At 46.5% G+C, this 17,044-nt stretch overlaps 1 protein-coding gene across 1 annotated transcript in view; it reads right to left on the bottom strand.

Moving 5' to 3' along the window:
- The window catches only part of LOC143801035 (vomeronasal type-2 receptor 26-like), a 172,350-nt gene that overhangs the window by 116,440 nt on the left and 38,866 nt on the right, over window positions 1-17,044 (bottom strand). The window lies entirely within an intron of this gene.

Here is a 17,044-nt window from a genome sequence, read left to right as displayed (position 1 = left end):
CCTCTCAGTGTACTCCCAGACGGCTCTTCCCCCTTCAAGTTTTGGGTCTCTAAGCTGGATACATGGCCAGAGCTTAGGCAGTATGCATTGGAGGTGCTGGCTTGCCCTGCTGCTAGTGTGTTATCGGAACGTGTCTTTAGTGCCACAGGTGGTGTACTAAAAGACCGTCGCATGCGACTATCCTCCGATAATGTTGACCTGCTTACTTTTCTGAAAATGAATAAGGCCTGGATCTCGCAGGAATTTGCCACTCCTCTTCCAGATTAAATAATTGATTGGTAACAGTATCCAGGTCTCCTGCTGTGTTCATGTTTCTACCACCTGAACTGCAATCCCTGGGCTCCAACACCGCCAGTTGCTGCTCAGAGGTGACGTCTGCACAGTCAACACATGACCCAATGTTATAGGGTTTCAGTAACGTTAGCTGATCCCCTGCTGTGTATCCGGCAATGTGTCCTGTTAAAGCCACAAGTTATAAGGGTTAAAATTTGACCTGTGATTTCTCATTTTTACAACAAAATTTACAAAACCATTTTTTTAGGGACCACCTCACATTTGAAGTCAGTTTGAGGGTTCTATATGGCTGAAAATACCCAAAAGTGACACCATTCTAAAAACTGCACCCCTCAAGGTGCTCAAAACCACATTCAAGAAGTTTATTAACCCTTCAGGTGTTTCACAGCAGCAGAAGCAACATGGAAGGAAAAAATGAACATTTAACTTTTTAGTCACAAAAATGATCTTTTAGCGAATTTTTTTTATTTTCCCAAGGGTAAAAGGAGAAACTGGACCACGAACGTTGTTGTCCAATTTGTCCTGAGTACGCTGATACCTCATATGTGGGGGTAAACTACTGTTTGGGCGCACGGCAGGGCTCGGAAGGGAAGGAGCGCCATTTGACTTTTTCAATGAAAAATTGGCTCCAATCTTTAGCGGACACCATGTCGCGTTTGGAGAGCCCCCGTGTGCCTAAACATTGGAGCTCCCCCACAAGTGACCCCATTTTGGAAACTAGACCCCCCAAGGAACTTATCTAGAGGCATAGTGAGCACTTTAAACCCTCAGGTGCTTCACAAATTGATCCGTAAAAATGAAAAAGTACTTTTTTTCACACAAAATTTCTTTTAGCCTCAATTTTTTCATTTTCACATAGGCAACAGGATAAAATGGATCCTAAAATTTGTTGGACAATTTCTCCTGAGTACACCGATACCTTACATGTGGGGGTAGACCACTGTTTGGGCACATGGTAAGGCTCGGAAGGGACGGAGCGCCATTTGACTTTTTGAATGAAAAATTATCTCCATCGCTAGCGGACACCATGTCACGTTTGGAGAGCCCCTGTGTGCCTAAACATTGGAGCTCCCCCACAAGTGACCCCATTTTGGAAAATAGACCCCCCAAGGAACTTATCTAGAAGCATAGTGAGCACTTTAAACCCTCAGGTGCTTCACAAATTGATCCGTAAAAATGAAAAAGTACTTTTTTTTCACACAAAATTTCTTTTAGCCTCAATTTTTTCATTTTCACATGGGCAACAGGATAAAATGGATCCTAAAATTTGTTGGGCAATTTCTCCTGAGTACGCCGATACCTCATATGTGGGGGTAAACCACTGTTTGGGTGCACGGCAAGGCTCAGAATGGGAGGCGTGCCATTTGACTTTTTGAATGGAAAGTTAGCTCCAATCGTTAGCGGACACCATGTCGCGTTTGGAGAGCCCCTGTGTGCCTAAACATTGGAGCTCCCATACAAGTGAGCCCATTTTGGAAACTAGACCCCCCAAGGAACTTATCTAGAAGCATAGTGAGCACTTATAACCCCCAGGTGCTTCACAGAAGTTTATAACGCAGAGCCGTGAAAATAAAACATAATTTTTCTTTCCTCAAAAATGATTTTTAGCCCAGAATTTTTTATTTTCCCAAGGGTAATAAGAGAAATTGGACCCCAAATGTTGTTGTCCAGTTTGTCCTGAGTACGATGATACCCCATATGTGGGGGTAAACCACTGTTTGGGCGCACGGCAGGGCTCAGAAGGGAAGGCACGCCATTTGGCTTTTTGAATGGAAAATTAGCTCCAATCATTAGCGGACACCATGTCGCGTTTGGAGAGCCCCTGTGTGCCTAAACATTGGAGCTCCCGCACAAGTGACCCCATTTTGGAAACTAGACCTCCCAAGGAACTTATCTAGATGTGTGGTGAGCACTTTGAACCCCCAAGTGCTTCACAGAAGTTTATAACGCAGAGCCATGAAAATAAAAAATAATTTTTCTTTTCTCAAAAATGATTTTTTAGCCCACAATTTTCTATTTTCCCAAGGGTAACAGGAGAAATTGGACCCCAAAAGTTGTTGTCCAGTTTCTCCTGAGTATGCTGATACCCCATAGGTGGGGGTAAACCACTGTTTTGGCACACGTCGGGGTTAGGAAGGGAAGTAGTGATGTTTTGAAATGCAGACTTTGATGGAATGCTCTGCGGGTGTCAGGTTGCGTTTGCAGAGCCCCTGATGTGCCTAAACAGTAGGAACTCCCCACAAGTGACTCCATTTTGGAAACTAGACCCCCAAGGGAGCTTATCTAGATGTGTGGTGAGCACTTTGATCCCCCAAGTGCTTCACAGAAGTTTATAACTCAGAGCCGTGAAAATAATAAATGGGTTTCCTTTCCTCAAAAATATTTTTTTAGCCCAGAATTTTTTATTTTTGCAAGGGTAACAGGAGAAATTTGACCCCAAAAGTTGTTGTCCAGTTTCTCCTGAGTATGCTGATACCCCATATGTGGGGGTAAACCACTGTTTTGGCACACGTCGGGGTTAGGAAGGGAAGTAGTGATGTTTTGAAATGCAGACATTGATGGAATGCTCTGCGGGCATCATGTTACGTTTGCAGAGCCCCTGATATGCCTAAACAGTAGAAACCCCCCCATAAGTGACCCCATTTTGGAAACTAGACCCCAAAAGGAACTTATCTAGATGTGCTTTGAGCACGTTCAACCCCCAAGTGCTTCACAGAAGTTTACAACGCAGAGCCGTGAAAATAAAAAATCATTTTTCTTTCCTCAAAAAAGATGTTTTAGCAAGCAATTTTTTATTTTCACAAGGGTAACAGGATAAATTGGACCCCAATATTTGTTGCCCAGTTTGTTGTGAGTACGCTGATACCCCATATGTGGGGGTAAACCACTGTTTGGGCACACGTCAGGGCTCGGAAGGGAAGTAGTGACATTTGAAATGCAGACTTTGATGGAATGGTCTGCGGGCGTTACATTGCATTTGCAGAGCCCCTGATGGTCCTAAACAGTAGAAACACCCCACAAGTGACCCCATTTTGGAAACTAGACCCCTCCAAGGAACTTATCTAGATGTGTGGTGAGCACGTTCAACCCCCAAGTGCTTCACAGAAGTTTATAACGCAGAGCCGTGAAAATAAAAAATAATTGTTCTTTCCTCAAAAATTATGTTTTAGCAAGTAATTTTTTATTTTTGCAAGGGTAACAGGAGAAATTGGACCCCAACAGTTGTTGCCCAGTTTGTCCTGAGTACGCTGGTACCCCATATGTGGGGGTAAACCACTGTTTGGGCGCACTTCGGGGCTTGGAAGGGAGGGAGCACCATTTGACTTTTTTGAACGCAAGATTGGCTGGAATCAATGGTGGCGCCATGTTGCGTTTGGAGACCCCTGATGTGCCTAAACAGTGGAAACCCCTCAATTCTAACTTCAACACTAACCCCAACACACCCCTAATCCTAATCCCAACTGTAGCCATAACCCTAATCACAGCCCTAACCCCAACACACCCCTAACCACAACCCAAACCCCAACACACCCGTAACCCTAATTCCAACCCTAACCCTAATCCTAACCCTAATCCCAACCCTAACCCTAATCCCAACCCTAACCACAACTGTAACCCCAACACACCCCTAACCCTATCCGTAACCCTAACCACAAGCCTAATCTTAACCCTATTTCCAACCCTAGCCCTAATTCTAACCCTAACTCTAATTCCAACCCTAACCCTAAGGCTATGTGCCCACGTTGCGGATTCGTGTGAGATTTTTCCGCACGATTTTTGAAAAATCTGCAGGTAAAAGGCTCTGCGTTTTACCTGCGGATTTACAGCGGATTTCCAGTGTTTTTTTTGTGCAGATTTCACCTGCGGATTCCTATTGAGGAACAGGTGTAAAACGCTGCGGAATCCGCACAAAGAATTGACATGCTGCGGAAAATCCAACGCAGCGTTTCCGCACCATGGGCACAGCGGATTTGGTTTTCCATAGGTGTACATGGTACTGTAAACCTGATGGAAAACTGCTAAGAATTCGCAGCGGCCAATCCGCTGCGGATCCGCGGCCAATCCGCTGCGGATCCGCGGCCAATCCGCTGCAGATCCGCAGCCAAATCCGCACTGTGTGCACATGCCATAACCCTAACCCTACCCCTAACCCTAACCCTACCCGTAACCCTAACCCTACCCCTAACCCTAACCCTACCCCTAGTTCTAACCCTAGTTCTAACCCTAACCCTAGTGGAAAAAGAAAAAAAAAATATTTTCTTCATTTTATTATTGTCCCTACCTATGGGGGTGATAAAGGGGGGGTTAATTTATTATTTTTTTATTTTGATCGCTGTGATAGAACCTATCACAGCGATCAAAATGTACTTTTAACGAATCTGCCGACTGGCAGATTCGGCGGGCGCACTGAGCATGCGCCCGCCATTTTGGAAGATGGCGGCGCCCAGCGAGGAGGCGGACGGACACCGGGAGCCTCGGTGAGTATAATGGGGGGAGATCGGGGCACAGGGGGGCGTCGGAGCACAGGGGGGTGGCATAGCAGCACGGGGGGAGTGGGCAGGAGCACGGGGCAGCGGAGCACAGGACCGAGGGGAGTGGAGCACAGATCGGTCGCTTGGGGGGGCGATCGGTGGGGTGGGGGGGGTCACATTAGTGTTTCCAGCCATGGCCGATGATATTGCAGCATCGGCCATGGCTGGATTGTAATATTTCACCAGTTTTTCAGGTGAAATATTACAAATCGCTCTGATTGGCAGTTTCACTTTCAACAGCCAATCAGAGCGATGGTAGCCACGGGGGGGTGAAGCCACCCCCCCTGGGCTGAAGCACCACTCCCCCTGTCTCTGCAGATCAGGTGAAATCGGAGTTAACCCCTTCACCCGATCTGCAGGGACGCGATCATTCCATGACGCCACATAGGCGTCATGGGTCGGATTGGCACCGACTTTCATGACGCCTACGTGGCGTCAAAGGTCGGGAAGGGGTTAAAGAGAACCTGTCCCCTCCCCCCAGGCGTTTGTATCTGAAAGAGCCACCTTGTGCAGCAGTAATGATGCCCAAGGAAACGGTGGCTCTTTTAGTTATGCTCCTTGCACATGCTGAAATTAACACTTATAAAATGTGTTCCCTCATCAGCTGATCATCAGCTGATCCCTAATCACATGCCACAGCCATGACGCCGCACAGTCTGAAGAAGGCTCCGGGACAGATTCAAACAATGCTGAGGTAGGAATGATGGCTGTGTTGCATCTCATTAAGAAGGAAAGTCCCACCTCCGGGACAGTTTCACGGTATCAGGGGACACATTTTATAAGTGTTTAGATCAGCATTTGCAAGGAGCATAATTAAAAGTGCCAACTTTTCCTTGTGCAGCCTTAGTGCTGCACAAGGTGGCTCTTTCAGTTACTAACGCCTGCGGGGGGTTAAAGGTTCCCTTTCAACTTGCTCCAAATAGGCCTCGGCCTACACTCTGCTCCTCCTGCATTCCCTGGGTTCCAACACCTCCAGTTGCTTCCCAGAAGTGCTGTTTGCACAGAGAGAAACACTTGCTCCTGTGTTAGTGGGGTTCAGTAACGTCAGCTGCTCCCCTGCTGTGTATCCAGCAATGTGTCCTGCGACCGCCACGCTGACACTCCATCGGATATTAAACTTCCTCGAGTGCAGGCCTCGGCCTACACTCTGCTCCTCCTGCATTCCCTGGGTTCCAACACCACCAGTTGCTACCCGGAAGGGCTGTTTGCACATAGAAAAACACTTGCTCCTTTGTTAGTGGGGTTCAGTAACATCAGCTGCTCCCCTGCTGTGTATCCAGCAATGTGTCCTGCGACCGCCATGCTGACACTCCATCAGATATTAAACTGCCTCGAGTGCAGGTCTCGGCCTACACTCTGCTCCTTCTGCTGACCCTGGGCTCCAACACTGCTAGTTGCTGCTTGGAAGTGCTGCTTGCACAGTCAACAGTTGCTCCTCTGTTATTGGGTTTCAGTAACGTCAGCTGATCCCCAGCTGTGTATCCGGCAATGTGTCCTGTGACCACCATGCTGACACAGCAACAGATATAAAACTGCCTCAAGTCCAGGCTTCGGCCTACACTCTACTCCTCCTGCTGACCCTGGGCTCCAACACCGCTAGTTGCTGCCCGGAAGTGCTGTTTGCACAGTCGACACTTGCTGCCGTGTTATTGGGTTTCAGTAACGTCAGCTGATCCCCAGCTGTGTATCCGGCAATGTGTCCTGTGACCACCATGCTGACACAGCAACAGATATAAAACTGCCTCAAGTCCAGGCTTCGGCCTACACTCTACTCCTCCTGCTGACCCTGGGCTCCAACACCGCTAGTTGCTGCTCGGAAGTGCTGTCTGCACAGAAAAAAAAACTCGCTCTTGTGTTAGTGGGGTTCAGTAATGCCAGCTGAACCCCTGCTGTGTTGCGGCAATAACTCTACCCTGCTCCTCCTGCTGTCCCTGGGCTCCAACATCACTAGTTGCTGCTCAAAACTGTCTTTGGCACAGGTACTCCCTCCTGCCCTGCCCGGTTACAGCACGCCAGCTGTTTCTGGGTATTTTCAAGGCCACTTGGCCTCCAATACGTTGTCCTGTCGGTTTGAGGTCGGGTTAGCTGACTCCATGATGCCTGCAGTTTAGGTGCTTCCTATGTGGGCTGCGGGAACTGGCAATCAAGGCTGGTTCGGTAGAGCCAATAGGACAAGCTCCCCTTGTAGGACTGTGGATTTTCGGTAACCACGGCTGGCTCACGGCCTAGCAACTTTTGTTTTTCCTGTGGACCTTCTGCCTATCTGAGTTCCAGCACCATTAGCTGGTTCTTAGGAAGACAATCTTGAATAGGTCCACTTGGTTCCAGTACTGTCAGCTGGTTCCGGGCAGAGCCTTTGGCTTAGGTGCCTCATTCTGGGTATCCGAGTTCCACCAACGTCAGGTGGTCCTTGGTAGTACTTTCTGGCAAGGGTACCTCCTGCTTAGTAGCCGGGTTCCAGTTACGTCAGCTGGTCCTCGGTAGTTCCATTGGCTCTTGTAACTTCGGCTGCCCATCCGGGTTCCAGTACCGTCAGCTGGTTCTCGGCAGTGTCTTTGGCTCTTATACCTTCTGCTCCCCATCCTGGTTCCAGTACCATCAGCTGGTTCCGGGCAGAGCCTTTGGCTTAGGTGCCTCCTTCTGGGTATCCAAGTTCCACCAACGTCAGGTGGTCCTTGGTAGTGCTTTCTGGCACGGGTACCTCCTGCTTAGTAACCGGGTTCCAGTACCATCAGCTGGTCCTTGGTAGTTCCATTGGCTCTTGGACCTTCGGGTAGCCATCTGGGTTCCAGTACCGTCAGCTGGTTCTCGGCATTTCCTCAGTCTTCTTGTACCTTCTGCTACATTTCCAAGTTCAAGACCCTAAAGATGATGACCCTGAAGACCACCCCTAAGATGACGACCCCGGAGACGACGACCCTGGAGACGACGACCCTGAAGACCACCCCAAAGACGATGACCCCGGAGACGACGACCCTGGAGACGACAACCCTGGAGACGATGACCCTGAAGACCAAGAAGCAGAAGAACAAGAAGCTGCAGAACAAAGAGCAGAAGAACATTAAGCATAAGACTAAACATCAGAGCAAAAGATATTATCTAAATTATAGGCAGAATAAGACTAAGCAGTGTATGGGGGTGAGTCCGTTCCTTCTCGTGGTGCCCCTGGTAAAAACCTGCTGCTGCATGCCTAACTGAACGCGGACAAATCCTGTTGTAACTCTTTTGTGACAGGCAGAACGGAAGGTGTAATCTTCAAACTTTTATAGATAACAACTACAGGAATGCCTGTCACAAATAAGAATATGATGAAGAAGTAGAATATGAAGAAGAATAATAGTTGAATAAAAAGAATATGAAGAATGTAACAAAAAAGAATAATAAGTAGAAGATAAAGAAGATGAATAAGGTGAAGAAGAAGTTGATGTAAAAGATGCTGCTGCTGAGGATGATGAAGAAGAAAGTGTTAGAGAAGTAAAAAAGAAGGTGAAGAGCATGGAATTAGTGAAACATCAATATCTGACAAAATATAAAAAATCTTAACATAGTCAATATCTTTGTAACTCCGAACGTCTTAAAAAAAAAACTTAATTCCTGCTATTCCATTTGATTGGGCTAAACCTCTATGCCTGTAATGTCTCCTCCACCTCCCCAAGTACATCCTACATTATTCTTAGTTGTTTTCCTTCATGTAGAATGAACCTACAAGGAAAGAAAGGGTTTATTTTAATTCCGATATTTTGGTCCCATTAATTTGCATTGGTATCGGGTATCGGTATCGGCGATATCCGATATTTTTTGCATATCGGCCGATCCAATCCGATACCGATACTTTTGTATATTGGAAGGTATCACTCAACACTAGTGATGAGCGAGCACTAAAATTCTTGGGTGCTCGTTGCTTGGGTCGAGCAGATTGGAATACTCAGGTACTAGGCCAGAACAACGAGCCCAATGTAAGTCTATGGAGACCAGAGTATTTTTACCGCCATCCCCCCGGGGTTCCTTTTAAGGTCTAAAAATGTCTGAAAATGATGGAAACACTGCTCAAATGACACAGGGACCTCATGGGGATCGCCCCTGGAAGCATTCCTGACTTCAAGTTCACAGCTTTAATCAATTTTTTCCGAGATTCATGCCATTTTTCCCGATGCCACAAAAACAAACAAAACCAAAACGGGTTTTGCTGGGAAATATGTCACGGTACATCCTCTGCAGGTTAATGACTTGCCTGTAAGGCGAAATATTTATCCCCAGACCAAAAATTTCCTCCCCCATTTAGGCTTAGCTCAGACGCAGCATTTTTTAAACGTTTTTCAACTTTAACATTGCTTTAAACCACTAAAAATGCATTCACTGGGAAATGTCATTGTAACATTTATCAAACCCAGCTGGCCATGTGATGTGTGACACATACGCAGACCCATCTTGTTTCATTTATGAAGGAGGGACTCTTAAAGTGACAGAGCCTATTTTTACTGGTGCATCAGGCGGCATTAATCTTCTTAAAGGGCAAGTATTAAACTGTGGGTCTCCTAAGCTGTTGTAGCCTAGGCTGTGAGTGGATGGGCTGCCAAGAATTACAACGCACCCCAATACCCCTTTCATAAGATGAACAGGGGGGACTCCTGAAAAAGTTTTGCATTGAATTCAAGGCCTGCCCTGCTACCAATTCATATGCATCCCAATAAGCTTTTGAACCCACATACTGGATGGGCCCCTGAAAATCCACTTCACAATATGCATTTTGTACTCCTATACTCCTTTGTTTTACACATTCATAGCAAGGGCAGCCCTGCTGCATAGTCATATGCACCCCATTAGGCCTTTGATCCCACATACTGGATGGGCCCATGAAAATTCACTAGTATTTTTTAAAAGTATGATGGATCCATCTTTGCAGAATTATTTACAGGAGAATTTGGCAATTTTATTTGCCATGTTTTCAACACTAAGGTTCAGATACGGCTTTAAAAAAGGCTAATACTTGCAATACAATGCAATTTTATTGCAAACTACAAAATTCAAAGAATAGTATGATTGAATAGTGTGAGTACGTAAAATTTTGTATATGTTAACAGACAAAGGTTAATAAGTCTAGACAAGAAATTTTGTTAGCACTTAGGGAATGAAAAATCCTATATATCATTCCATATACACTCACTGGCCACTTTATTAGGTACACCATGCTAGTAACGGGTTGGACCCCCTTTTGCCTTCAGAACTGCCTCAATTCTTCGTGGCATAGATTCAACAAGGTGCTGGAAGCATTCCTCAGAGATTTTGGTCCATATTGACATGATGGCATCACACAGTTGCCGCAGATTTGTCGGCTGCACATCCCAAAGATGCTCCATACAAGGCAGGATGGATCCATGCTTTCATGTTGTTTACGCCAAATTCTGACCCTACCATCCGAATGTCGCAGCAGAAATCGAGACTCATCAGACCAAGCAACGTTTTTCCAATCTTCTACTGTCCAATTTCGATGAGCTTGTACAAATTGTAGCCTCAGTTTCCTGTTCTTAGCTGAAAGGAGTGGTACCCGGTGTGGTCTTCTGCTGCTGTAGCCCATCTGCCTCAAAGTTCGACGCACTGTGCGTTCAGAGATGCTCTTAGGCCTACCTTGGTTGTAACGGGTGGCGATTTGAGTCACTGTTGCCTTTCTATCAGCTCGAACCAGTCTGCCCATTCTCCTCTGACCTCTGGCATCAACAAGGCATTTCCGCCCACAGAACTGCCGCTCACTGGATTTTTTTTCTTTTTCAGACCATTCTCTGTAAACCCTAGAGATGGTTGTGCGTGAAAATCCCAGTAGATCAGCAGTTTCTGAAATACTCAGACCAGCCCTTCTGGCACCAACAACCATGCCACGTTCAAAGGCACTCAAATCACCTTTCTTCCCCATACTGATGCTCGGTTTGAACTGCAGGAGATTGTCTTGACCATGTCTACATGCCTAAATGCACTGAGTTGCCGCCATGTGATTGGCTCATTAGAAATTAAGTGTTAACAAGAAGTTGGACAGGTGTACCTAATAAAGTGGCCAGTGAGTGTATAAGTACATGTGTAAAAACAATTTTCCTAAAAGTGAACCCCAGTGCAAACAAATAAATTGAGTGAAAACCACTCACACAACTAGCAAGTACCAACCACCAGAGCTCTAGACCAAATACCCAGAAAATAGTGGCACGGATATATATTTTAAAATTACTTTATTTGAGCTGGTAATAACATATTTCATGTGCACATGTTGGAAAACATAAAAACAATATAATAGGTGACATATATATAAAAATTGATCACCAATATATAAAAACCAAAATAGGCATAGGGTGCACCACATAAGGAAGGGTTAATCTCAGGACTCTCATATAGGACTATGAATTATTGTGTATCACAAGTGATAGGTAAATATAAAATAAATAGTGTAAGGATAAAAAATATATTAAAATATTCCCCACAGGACAACACGTGGGTTTTTAAGCCTGTGCAGCAGTGCTATGTGCAATGTGCAACAACTAAACAAAGTAAAGTGCTGAGTGCAAGAATCCAATAGTCCAAAAATATATGGGAATACCTGTACCTTTTATGGCATCACCAGAATCCAAACAATGCGCACCCCAACGCACGTTTCGGATTTAGAATCCTTCGTCAGGGGGTGGTGAGTAATAAATATCAAGGGATTTATATATTATAAGGTAATCCGACGTCAGACGCCGGAGTAATGTGCGGTGAAGGCGCCAACGAGCAGACCCGTGAGTCCCCGCCCACCGCATCACGTGGTCGGACGCACAGGAACTGAGTACCTGGCGTTTCCTAGGCCACAGAGACACAAAGAGCAGGGACGGCGAATCTACAAAGCAGGTTCACCCTGGTGATCTAGTGGCAGTTAAAGAAGAGACATTACAGGAGACAGAGTTAAGAAGCAAGCCCAAAGTAGTGGTGTGGGTCACTGAGACTTAAAATGGAGTGCATGAGCTGCCAAACAATTCCCCAATGGGGGTACCTTTTTTAAAAATAGACTAGTGCCATCGCAGGCCCCTTGCCCAAAATTCATCAGCTTATAACAGTACAGAGCACGTTCACCCTGTTCATCTAGTGGCAGTTAAAGGACACATTGCAGGAGACAGACTTAAGAAGTAGGCCCAATGTAATGCAATGCCCAATTCGCTAATGTGGAGTCCTGTTTCTACAAAATAAGCTAGTGCCATCACAGCCCCCGTGGCCAAAATTCACCGTACAGAGCACGTTTACCCTGGTGATCTAGTGGTTCTGGATACTGAGGAGGAAGATAAGGAGGAGGATTTCAACAAACAGACCAAATACGGAAGCGTATGCCCATATGTGGTTGTGGAGATGTACATGAGAATACACCTCCCAAAAAAGACAATGTATTAGAGGTTATGCTTCGCTGTTTTTATTTGGTGGTGTACAGAAGTAATTCCCAATCCAGTCATTGTTCATTTTTATAAGAGTCAGCCTGTCAGCATTTTCAGTTGACAGGCAGATGCCGTTATCTGTTATAATTCCACCAGCAACACTGAAAACCCGCTCTGACAGAACACTAGCAGCAGAGCAGGCCAGTACCTCCAAGGCATAGAGAGCCAGTAAATTCCACATGCCCAGCTTGGATACCCAATAATTAAAAGGCACAGAGGAATTGTGGAGGATGTTTGTATGATCTGCAAGGTACTCCCTCAGCATCTTCACAAACATTGTACTTCTTGTGACAGCACTCCTTGCCTCTGTGCCATCACAATGGGAAGGTCTGAGAAAACTGTCCCAGAACTTTGCAATTGTTCCCCTGCCTGAGGTGGATTGCACTTCTGTCTCTTTCACTTGGACTCCTTGGTTGTACAACAAACTCTGACATCTGCTGCCAGCGTTTTTTAAGTAATTCCCTTTACAAGAGCCCTCTGGTACTGCAACATTTTAGTACACCTGTCTGCCTTTGGAAGAAGAGATTTAAAGCTCTCCTTGTAGCGTGGGTCTAGAACTGTCCCCAACCAGTAATGAGTGTCACCCAAAATTGTTATAATGCAAGGGTCACGTGAAAAGCAGCGCAACATAAAGTCAGTCATGTGTGCCAGACTGCTAACAGGCAAGACTTCCGTGTCCTCACCAACAGGATGACTGACCATGCTGTCCTCCTCATCATTCTCCTACTCCCTGTCATCAGGCCATCCCCGCTGAACAGTCGGTATAACAGCTGTACTTGTAGTACTGTCTATAGCGCATGAAAGTAGCTCCTGTTCTTCCTCCTTCTCCTCATTGACTGCCAATCCACGATGAGAAGACATGAGGCTGGGCTGAGTGTAATCCCCCTGTATGGTTCCTTGCTCCATATCTTTGTGCTCTGCCTGCAATGCATCCTCTTTAATTGTGAGCAGAGAGGTTTTCAGAATGCTGAAAAGCGGGATGATGACACTAATTATGGTGTCATCGCCGCTCACCGTCTTGGTGCAGTCCTCAAAGTTTTAGAGGATGGTACATATGTTGGACACTTATGTCCACTCCCGAGGTCTTATGTGTGGAGTCTGAACTGAATATCGACTGCCTTCTTGATGTTGGTAGTCAAAAACTGCCCTCTTCTGCTCACAAAGCATTTCCAACATAAGCAGCATAGAGTTCCGGCATGTAGGGACATCACCCACCAGCCGGTGAGCTGGAAGCTGCAAACGCTGCTGAAGCACAGCTAGGGCGGCTGAAGCATTAGCTGACTTTCTAAAATGGGCAGACAGACGGCGTACTTTCACTAGCAGATCCGGCAGCTCTGGCTAGCTTTTCAGAAAACGTTGAACCACGAGGTTAAGCACATGGGCCAAGCAAGGTACGTGTGTGAGTTCACCATGCCTCAAAGCCGCAACCAGCTTACAGCCATTGTCAGACATGACCATGCCTGGCTGTAGGTTCAGCGGTGTTATCCAAACATGTGACTGCTCTTTCAGGCTGTCCACAACTCATCTGCATTGTGCGGTTTGTGACCTATGCAGACTAGCTTCAGCAAAGCCTGTTGCTGCTTGGCTGAGGCAGCGCCGCAGTGCTTCCAGCTTCTGACTGATGTTTTGATTTCAGAGATGGAGGATGAAGAGGAAGAGGAGGAGGTGCAGGATCTGTAGACTGTGGGACAACCCTGATTAACGTAGGGCCAGCAATTCTCGGCGTGTTGAGGATGTGTTCCATCCGACTGGGTCCCGGCTTCCACTATGTTATCCCAGTGTGCTGTCAGTGAGATGTACCATCCCTGCCCACAAGCACTTCTCCACATGTCCATGGTTAGGTGGACTTTCCCTGTAACAGAGGGGACGGGTAATATTATGGGACAAATGCTGGTGTAATGCTGGTACGGCACACGGGGAGAAATAGTGGCGACTGGGGACCAAGTACCTTGGGACAGCGCCACCATCAGGTTGCAGGAAGCTTCTGTCTCAACAAGCCTAAAAGGCAGCATTTGTAGTGCAAGCGGAAGAGAAATATGCAAATTTTGGCCTGTGGCCTGTGGGACATTGGCGAGGTATTTCCTCTTGCGTTCCAAAGACTGGATTATAGACAACTGAAGGCTGTGCTGGGACAAGGACGTGGACGGGCTTGATGATGGTGCTGCTTGACTGTGGGCCACAACAGGTGCAGGGCTAGAGGCATCTTCACATGCATGGTGCACTGGACATTGGCTTCTCCGCAAAACAGTCAAACAAGCAGTGGTGTGACATGCAGGCAGTGGTCCTGGAGCCTGGGGTTTGGTCCACAAAGTTGGATGCTTTGCTGCCATGTACCTGATCATGTTGGTGGTGGTCAGGCTAGTTATTTTGCTACCCCTGCTGATGCGCGCATGGCAGGTGCTGCAAATGGCATGTTTGGGGTTATCGGCAGAGTCTTTAAAAAATAACCAGACTCAGGAAGATCTAACAGTTGGAATGGCTACTTCCCTCATGTTGGTGGTACGGGGAACAGATGCATGCCTTCAGTCTGTGGCCACCACACTGCTTCTTCCTGCCTGTTGTGGTGGTATGCCACCTTCCCCATGTGTGCTGCTGCCCTCGCTATGCATGTCCTCCTGCCAGGTTGGGTCAGTAACTATGTCATCCACCATCTCGTCTTCCACATCCGCACCCTGCTCCTCCTCCTGACTTTCTGGCAATTGTGCCTCATCATTGTCCACCTCTTCTGATACTTTCCCACCATCACCTTCATGTAACCGGGGCTGTTCAAAGCTTTGGGCATCTGTCCATGCGATGTCATCAGTCCCGACTGCAAGTTGACCGACCGAGAGTTCAGAATCTTGAAATGGAAAACTGAACAGCCCTTCAGAGTGTCTAAGTGTGGAATCAGCTGTCTCAGGGCACTCGGTATGGTGGGAGGAAGGAGGATCAGGGTGAGGAATATCCAGGCCACACTCACGGCTTCTCAGACTTGACCGTGTGGAAGACAAGGTGGTGGTAGTAGTGGTGGCTAAGTGACTGGAAGCATTATCCACTATCCAACCAACAACCATTTCACACTGCTCTGGCTTTAATAATGGTGTGCTGCTGTCACCTAGAGACTGGGATGGGAAGGTCGAGAGAGAAGATGTGGGTCTTTGTTGTTGCCCACTTTCACCTTGGCCACAGCCTCGTCCTCTGCATACAACATCATCATCACGTCCAATTCCCTGTCCGTATCCTTGCCCCTTTTAAATGGACTACTGCACTATTTAAAATGCTCAACACAAATATACTTATTAGTAGCAAAATAATATCTGATCAGTATGCCTGCAAATCTACGATTTTTAAAACCCAAACACCAGGCAGGCCTCAGTCTGATATAACAGACTGTATTCAATTTTTGGGGGCTTTTTTGTGAAGTAAATTTATGCAAAATAGTGCTGTATAGAATTAGAGTATCAGACAGCAAAAAAGGGATCCACCGGCCTACAATTACCAAACTTGGACCACACAGATATAAGCGGACTGTCACGAAAAATACCACACTGGCAAATATGTGGCCTTTTTATATTTTTTGAAGCTAAATACAGCTGTACAGAATTAGAATATCAGACAGAAAAAAAAGGTCCACCGGCCTACAATGCCCAAACTTGGACCACACAGATATATGAGGGCTGTCACGGAAATAGTACACTGGCAAATATGTGGCCTGTTTTTTTTTTAAATGCCAAATAGTATTGTATATAATTAGAGTAACAGACCCCAGAAACAGTGGCAAAATGGCATAAAATGCAAAAACTTGGAGCACGCAGATATATGAGGGCTGTCACGGAAATATCACACTGGCAAGTATGTGGCCTTTGTAAATTTTTTGAAACGCAATAGTGCTGCATAGTATTAGAGTGTCAGACAGCAAAAAAAGGGGTACACTGGCCTACAATGATCAAACTTGGACCACGCAGATATATGAGGGCTGTCACGGAAATACCACACGATGTTAGGGCTAGCGGAACGCAGCAAATAATTAGAAAGATAGAGTAAGGTGCGTTCACAGCCCGGGGTCCACCGTGCAGAGATGGAACCTGCTAAGTAATGACAGACTATATGGCGGTACAATATGGATTCACACACAGGTTAACTTCACCCAGTAAGAAGGCTTATCTACATCGGGGCGATGTAGGATGGGAGCGCTAGCGAAGTGTGACTTAATGGAGTGAAAGGCCTTGGAGACCTCCTCAGACCATAATTTGGGATTTGCTCCCTTCTTGGTTAGGGCAACCATGGGAGCTACCAAAGTTGAGAAGTGTGGAATGAACTGGCGACAGTTAATTAATGAACCCCATAAAGCGCTGCTCGCTTTAAGAGAATGTGGTTCCTGCCAGTCCATCACAGCCTGTAGTTTGGCAGGATCCATAGCCAATCCCTGGGTGGAGAAAATATAGCCCAGGAAAGGTAAGGACTCCTGCTCAAACACACATTTCTCCAATTTTGCGTAGAGGGAATTTGCCCGTAAGAGGTCAAAGACTCTGCAAACATCTCTCCGTTGGGAGTCAATATCTGGAGAGTAGATGAGAATATCATCCAGATAGACCACGACCGAGGTGGAGAGCATATCCTGGATGATGTTGTTCACAAAATCTTGGAAAATGGCTGGGGCATTACAGAGCCCGAAGGGCATCACCAGATATTCATAGTGCCCATCCCTGGTGTTAAAAGCCGTCTTCCATTCGTCCCCCTCACGGATGCAAATCAGGTTGTAAGCACCCCGCAGATCTAATTTTGTAAATACCATTG

The sequence above is a fragment of the Ranitomeya variabilis genome, chromosome 1 (genome assembly GCF_051348905.1).
Source record: "Ranitomeya variabilis isolate aRanVar5 chromosome 1, aRanVar5.hap1, whole genome shotgun sequence".
In the NCBI taxonomy this organism is placed as follows: Eukaryota; Metazoa; Chordata; class Amphibia; order Anura; family Dendrobatidae; genus Ranitomeya; species Ranitomeya variabilis.
Note: the sequence above shows the minus strand (reverse complement) of the source record. Positions and strands in the feature narration are given on the sequence as shown.